At 53.1% G+C, this 7,614-nt stretch overlaps 1 long non-coding RNA gene across 3 annotated transcripts; it reads left to right on the plus strand.

The window, feature by feature from the left end:
* LOC127488586 (uncharacterized) lies at nucleotides 1-7,057 on the plus strand. Of its 3 annotated transcripts, XR_007916336.2 has the most exons (4): nucleotides 28-215; nucleotides 1,531-1,846; nucleotides 4,632-4,738; nucleotides 6,731-7,057. It is a non-coding gene; the product is annotated as an uncharacterized lncRNA (long non-coding RNA). The 3 variants fall into 3 exon arrangements; XR_007916335.2 differs by lacking the exon at nucleotides 6,731-7,057 and having other exon boundaries at nucleotides 1-215; nucleotides 1,531-1,831; nucleotides 4,632-4,963; XR_007916334.2 differs by lacking the exon at nucleotides 6,731-7,057 and having other exon boundaries at nucleotides 16-215; nucleotides 4,632-4,963.
* The last annotated feature ends 557 nt before the right edge of the window (nucleotides 7,058-7,614 follow it).

Genomic DNA, 7,614 nt, shown 5'->3' on the forward strand with positions numbered 1-7,614 from the left:
AGGGTTTTCCTTCCTGCTTCTGGCTGCTTGCTAGGCGGCCTTCTCCACCCACAGGGCTACTCCGGCACGAGGCTTCTCCGGCTCGGGGCTTCTCCGGCGGCTTGGGGCTTCTCCGGCACAGGGCTTCTCCGGCACCTGCCTCCTGCTGCGTTGCCAGCTGCCAAAGGCTTCTCCCAACACCTGCCCCAGGCTGTAATTTTAGCGGGGAGCCTCTGGTGAGACACCTCCGTGGAAACAGCTTTCCCAAGCCCCTTGGGCTGGATTCGCAGTGGTTCTGTGAGTTGGCACCGTGGCTGATTTCCAGGGTGCCACAGCCCCGTCCTGTCCATCAGGGTCTGGCCCTCAGCCCTGGGGGAGTCCCCACCCTACAGTAGGGGCTGCTCCTAGTTGTCTGCTATTCCTATACTGTTCAATGTTCTCTCTATTTCTGACTAGCAACTTCTTCTAATTCCAATCATTTGGGATTGTTAATAAATCTTTCTATTAAACTTTCGTTGTACAGATTACTATGTGGTTTCTTTTAATTGGTTCTGGACTGAAGCATCATGCTAGCAATAGGTAAGAGAAAGCAGGACCGGGACTGGCATTGGTCTTAGTGGGTAAGAGACCTGTGTCCCAGATCACAGCACCTGGGTTCGAGTCTCGGCTACACTCCAGAGTCCAGCATTCCTGCCAACGTGGACCCTGAGAGGCAGCAGATGATGGGCCAAGTAGCTGAGTCTCTGCCATCCCTGGGGGAGCCCTGGATTCAGTTCCTGGCTCCCCGCTTTGGCTGTTGCGGGCATCTGGGGCGTGAACGTTTGGGGCAGATGGGAGCTGTGTGTCTATTTCTCTGCCTCAAGAAAGGGAGGGAGGGAGGGAGGAAGAAAGGAGGGAGGGAGGGAGGGACGGAGGGAGGCAGAGAGAGGGACTGGTGTTGTGGTGCATACAGTGGGTAAAACCGCTGCCTATGATGCCAGCATCCCATATGGGCACAAGTTTGAGTCCCGGCTGCTCCACTTCCGATCCAGCTCCCTGCTAACGCACCTAGGAAAGCAGGGAAGGATGGCCCAAGTGCTTGTGCCCCTGCGTCCACGTGGGAGGCCTGAAAGAAGCTCCTGGCTCCTGGCTTCAGCCTGGCCCAGCCCTGGCCATTGCAGCCACGTGGGAAGTGAACCAGGGGATGGAAGACCTTTCCCTCTGTCTCTCCCTATCTCTGTCTGTAGCTCTGCCTCTCAAATAAATAAATGAAAATGAAAATAAAATTCTTCAAAAACAAAACAAAACAAAACAAAACCATGAAGTAGAATGGTAGACCAGGGGCTGAGGGAGAGGGAATGGGGGGGTGAATGCTCGTTGGTACAGAGTTCTAGTTTTCTAAGATGAAAAGCATTCTGGAGGAGGAGGGTGGTGATGGTTGTACAACATTATGAAAGAACTCATTGCCACAATGGGGGCCGGCACCGTGGCACAGTAGGTTAATCCTCCGCCTGCAGTGCCTGCATCCCATATGGGTACTGGTTCTAGTCCTGGTTGCTTGTGTCTTTCCAGAGAATGCGGGACCACCCATTTGGGTACCAGCCAGAAACATCAAACCTGCAACTGACAGCCAACCAGAACCAGCTGAACCAGACTGAGAGTCCGCCTTGTTAGCAGACGCACCTGCCCTATCATCCTGCCCTGAGGAACTGCCCACAGCGACGTTTGCTGCTGCTGTATACTCCACCAGCTCCGGTCAGCCACTGGAACGGCCCACAGCCTGCGTGCGGTCACGCCAGTCCTGATTACCACTGTTCCTCATTCCTACCCCCATCTGAGCAAGCACTCCTGTGGTCTCCTGTTTTGAGCGCTGGTTAGTCAACGACGGGTAAGATCCCCTGGGGGACAACTAAGGCACAGCCACATCCAGAGACCACATGGACACGCGGCCAACAATGGTATGGCCAAGAATCATGCCTCCTGTTGTTCAAAAATAAATGAGAAGGGGAAATGTGGTAGAATGAGAAGGCCATGCCAAGATGGCCGCTGGCAAGCAAGCATCAATTACTCAGGAATGGCTTCGGAACCCTCCTGGCAAAGGAGCCTGCCTGGCAACAGACAGTGATTGGTTAGGGCATAGACTGCCCCTTGACCGGATTGGCTGCCTCGGCTATTTAAGCTGCTGCACCAACTGAAATAAACGAGTCTGCAGGCTGCTTGCCTCAGGCCTGCTTTCACCCGACTCCCGGGGTCTGTGTGGTGACTCCGCGCCTCTTGCCCCCACCACGCTCCTCCTCTCAGAACTCCTCCTCTCAGTCCTGGCTGCTCCTCTTCCAATCCAGCTCTCTGCTGTGGCCTAGGAAAGCAGTGGAAGATGGTCCAAGTCCTTCATGGGAGACCAGAAAGAGGCACCTGGCTCCTGGCTTTACATCAGTGCAGCTCTGGCCGTTGCAGCCATCTGGGGAGTGAACCAGTGGATGGAAGACCTCTCTCTCTGTCTCTCCCTCTCACTGTCTGCAATTCTACCTCTCAAATGAATAAATAAAATCTTAAAAAAAAGAACTTATTGCCACTGAACTGTAAAAATGGCAAGAAAATAAAACAGATAGACATTGCTCATGAAGATAGATGCAAAAATTCTTATTTATTTTTATTTAAAAATTTTGTTTTATGTTTAAGGCAGAGAGAGAGAGAGAGAGAGAGAGAGTCAGAGAGATCTTCCATCCACAGGTTCACTCCCCAAATGGCCACAACTGCCAAGGCTGGGCCAGGCTGAAGCCAGGAGCCAGGAGCTTCTTCCAGTTCTCCCACGTGGATGGCAGGATCTCAAGCACTTGGGCTGTCGTCCGCCACATCCCAGTCACATTAGCGGGAAGCTGGATCAGAGGCCGAGTGGCCAGCGCTGGAGCTGGCTCACTGATGCCGGATGCAAGAGCCCCAAGCTGAGGCTCAGCCCGCGCACGGCAATGACAGCCTCCTTATAACTTAAAGTTCGAGTCCTTTGACCAACATCTCCCCGTCTCCCCACCGTTGCAGATGCAAAACTTTTAACAAAATTTCAAACCAAACAAAATTTTAACAGAAGAAATAGAATTACTCATAGGGGCTGGTGTAGTGGTCCAGCGAGTTAAGTAGCCATAATCCCAATATGAGCGCTGGTTCAAGTCCTAGCTGCTCTGCTCCGATCTGGATCCCTGCTAATAGGTCTGAGAAAGCAGCCAAAGAGACTGCTGGCCATTGCCTTTGCAGCCATCTGGGGAGTGAACCAGTGGGTGGAAGATCTCCGTCTTTCTTTCCCTCTCTGCAACTCTGCCTTTCAAATAGATAAAGGTTTTAAAAGTTAACACCAAAAAACCATAGCCATAGAATTTATGGCTATGTGTTGTAGAATTCCCAGGAATCCAGGGACAGGCATTTGGCATAGGGATTGAGACGCCACTTGGGACACCCACATCGCACATCCGAGTGCTGGTCAAGTCCCAGCTCCTCTGCTCCCCATCCAGCTTCTCGCTGGTGCCCCCGGTGCCCTGTTGGGAATGAGCAATCAGAAAGCTCCCACTGGTTTTATCACATGGTCCAGCAACTCCACCTCCAGGCACGTGACCCAACGCAGTGAGAACAGGGTCCTGAGGAGACTCGCACACCCGCGTTGGAAGTGACTCAGGTGTCCGACAGACGAATGCAGAAACAAAGTGTGCTGTGAACACCGGCCGGGGTTGTCAGAATCACAGGAGCCAGAGAGCAGGAGGGTTCCCAGGCACTGGGGTGGGTGTGTGTGTGTGTGTGTGTGGATGGGGAGTGGGATGGCTGTTTAAGGTACATAGGTTTGCAAGACAGAAAAGTTCTGGGCATAGTTGCATGGCCACGTGAACATACACAACTCTACTGAGCTGTACACTTAAACCAAATATGTGAAAATGGCAAATTCTGTTTTGCAAAATTTACTTCAATTAGAAGTAAGAGAGATGGGGCCAGAGCTGTGGCATAGTCGGTAAAGCTGCTGCCTGCGACGCTGACGTCTCATATTAGTGCCGGTTCGGGTGCTGGTTCAACCACTTCCCAGTGCAGCTCCCTGCTAATGTGCCTGGGAGAGCAGCGGAAGATGACCCAAGTGCTTGGGCCCCTGCACCCATGCGGGAGACCCGGATGAAGCTCCTGGTTCCAGGGGTCAGCCCTGGTCATTGTGGCCATTTGGGGAGTGAACCGACAGATGGAAGGTCGCTCTCTCTTCATCTCTCCATCTCTGTAACTCTTTCAAATACCAAAAACAAACAAACAGAGAGAAAATAACAAAAAAAAGAGGAGGAAATGAAGAGGAAAAATGAAAGTGGGAGATGGGCTGGTGTTGTTGGGATGCAGCAGGTTTAGTGCCCTTGGGACCCTTGCAGTGCTGGTTGGAGTCCCAGCTACTTTTACTAAACATTCCACTAAACAACATGTTACATACATAACTGACAGGCTGGTGTTTAAAAAAAGATTTATTTATTTATGTGAAAGGCAGAGTTACAGAAAGGGGTTGGGGTGGGGGGAGATCATCCATCACTAACTCATTCTCCATGGCTGCAATGGCCAGAGCTGGGCCAAGCCCAGGCCAGAAGCCAGGAGCTTCCTCTGGGTCTTCCATGGCGGTGCAGGGCCCCAAGCTCTTGGATCATCTTCTTCTCCTTTTCCAGGTGCATTAACAGGGAGCTGGATCAGAAGTGGAGCAGCTGAGTCTTGAACCTGTGTGGGGAAATCAGTTACACGAAGCAATTCAAAGATGGTGCAGAGAGGAAGTAAGGTGGGCGGAAACCAAAGTTGTTTACCACCAAAGCTAACTGGCTACGAACACCAGGAGAAGTGGCAATAACTGATAGCAAGTGTACAGACGTGGCCAGTCCTGTGAAAATCGCCCAGTAACATGGCCCTTCCAGTGATTGGTTGGTCTTTATGCCCCGCCCCAATGACTCTGCAGTTTTGTGCTTTATAAGGCTCTGTTTCGCGCGAAATAAAGGAGTTCTTGCTAGACTTGGCTCCTCGCTGCATCTGACTGTCTCCGGGATCGGGAGGCTGGGGCACGGCGAGCGGCGCGCTTACCTTTCCTCGGACCCAGTCCATCCTTGTGCGGGTGGACTCAGACCCTGCAGCCTGCACCTATATAGGACACCACATCACAGGCGGAGGTTTAACCTGCTATGCCGCAGCACCAGCTCCAATAAATAAATCTTTTTTTTTTTTTTTGACAGGCAGAGTGGACAGTGAGAGAGAGAGAGAAAGGTCTTCCTTTGCAGTCGGTTCACCCTCCAATGGCCGCCGCAGCTGGCGCACCGCGCTGATCCGATGGCAGGAGCCAGGTGCTTCTCCTGGTCTCCCATGGGGTGCAGGGCCCAAGCACTTGGGCCATCCTCCACTGCACTCCCGGGCCACAGCAGAGAGCTGGCCTGGAAGAGGGGCAACCAGGACAGAATCTGGCGCCCCGGCCGGGACTAGAACCCGGTGTGCCGGCGCCGCAAGGCGGAGGATTAGCCTAGTGAGCCGTGGCGCCGGCTATAAATAAATCTTAAAAAATTTAATTCCTTGGGGCTGGCGTTGGGGCAGAGGGAGCTAAGCTACCACCTGCAATGCTGGGATCCCACATGAGTGGTGGCTCCACTTCCTATCCAGCTCCCTGCTATTGCCCCTGGGAGGGCAGCAGACGAGGACTCAGGTGCGTGGGTCCCTGCCACCCATGGGCCCCGGATGGAACCCAGGCTCCTTGCTTTATTCTTGCCCAGCTCAAGATGTGGCTATTCGGGGAGTGGATCAGCAGATGGAAGACCTTTTTATGTCTCTCCCTCTCTGTTGCTCTGCCTTTCAAACCTTTTTTTTTTTTTTTTTAAGATTTTATTGATTTATTTGAAAATCAGAGTTAGGGACGTCTTCCATCTGCTGGTTCACTCCTCAAATGGCCACAACAGACAGAGCGGTGCCAGGCTGGAGCCAGGAGCCTCTTCCTGGTCTCCCATATGGGTGCAGGGGCTCAAGTACTTGGGCCATCCTCCACTGCTTTCCCATATGCATTAGCAGAGAGCTGGATCAGAAGTGGAGCAGGCAGGATACAAACTGGTGCCCATTTGAGATGCCTACAATGAAGGTGGCAGCTTAAACTGCTGTTCCACAGCACCGGCCTCTGCCAATCTTTTTATTTATTTGAAAGGCAGTTACAGAGAAAGGGAGAGGGGAGAAGGGAGAGGGGAGAGGGGAGAGGGGAGAGGGGAGAGGGGAGAGGGGAGAGGGGAGAGGGGAGAGGGGAGAGGGGAGAGGGGAGAGGGGAGAGGGGAGAGGGGAGAGAGAGATCTTCCATACACTGGTTTGCTTCCCAAATGGCTGCAACAGCCAGGGCTCAGCCAGGGGAAAGCCAGGAGCCACGGACTCAGTCTGGGTCTCCCCTGTGGTGTGGCGGCAGGGCCAGGGTCCCGGGCTATCATCTGGTGCCGTCCCAGGTGCAGTAGCAGGAAGCTGGATTGGAAGCAGGGCGGCTGGGATTTGAACTGGCGCTCCAACATGGGGCGCTGGCATGGCGAACAGCAGCCTACCCAGCTGTGCCACATCCCGGGGCCACCACCTGCCACAGTTTCACTGTGCCGTGGGCCAACACTGCTGATTGATTTTTAAATGTTCCACTTCTGTCAGAGGTAGAGAACAGCGCTGGCCTCTGTTTATTCAGATAATTGATACATGCAGCACAAATGCATGATTAGTCACCGAGTTGTGAACAAAACCAGGAAGCTCGCAAACATTTTTTGAATTTCAGGAGTGCTGGTGCTGTGACAAATTAGGTAAAGCTGCCGCCTGCAGTGCCAGCATCCCATATGGGCACCAGTTCTAGTCCCGGCTGCTCCTCTTCCAATCCAGCTCTCTGCTACGGCCTGGAAAAGCAGTGGAGGATGGCCCAAGTGCTTGGGCCCCTGCACCTGCGTGGGAGACCTGGAAGAAGCTCCTGGCTCCTGGCTTCGGATTGGCACAGCTTGGGCTGTTTCGGCCAATTGGAGAGTGAACCAGCGGATGGAAGACCTCTCTCCCTCTGCTTCTGCCTCTCTGTAGCTCTATCAAATAAATAAATATTTTAAAAAATAAAAAACCTAGCACTTGGTTTGTTTAAAAAAATATTCTGTAAGATGTTGGTGGAGACAACAGCTCTAACATACCTAAAACAATGCAATGGGGGCTGGCGCTGTGGCATAAAGCCACCGCCTGCAGTGCCGGCATCCCATATGGGCGCTGGTTCGAGTCCCAGCTGCTCCTCTTCCGACCCAGCTCTCTGCTGTGGCCTGGGAGAGCAGTAGAAGATGGCCCAAGTCCTTGGGCCCCTGCACCCACGTGGGAGACCCAGAAGCTCCTGGCTCCTGGCTTCAGATCAGCTCAGCTCAGGCCGCTGCAGCCAACTGGGGAGTGAACCAGCAGATGGAAGATCTCTCTCTCTCTCTCTGCCTCTCTGTAACTCTGCCATCAAAAAAAATAGGGACCATTATGCACACACCACCCGCACACGCGTGTACAGGCACTGGGTGGCCACCGTCTTTCCTAGGCAAGGATTTCCGAAATCTTGGCTTGCCTGGCCTTTTCTATTCATTCCCATTCCTTCTACCGTCTTGAGTCTCGGTAGCGGTACGTAAGTTCCACGCTGGTGCATGAAAT

The sequence above is a fragment of the Oryctolagus cuniculus genome, chromosome 1 (genome assembly GCF_964237555.1).
Source record: "Oryctolagus cuniculus chromosome 1, mOryCun1.1, whole genome shotgun sequence".
Lineage (NCBI taxonomy): Eukaryota > Metazoa > Chordata > Mammalia > Lagomorpha > Leporidae > Oryctolagus > Oryctolagus cuniculus.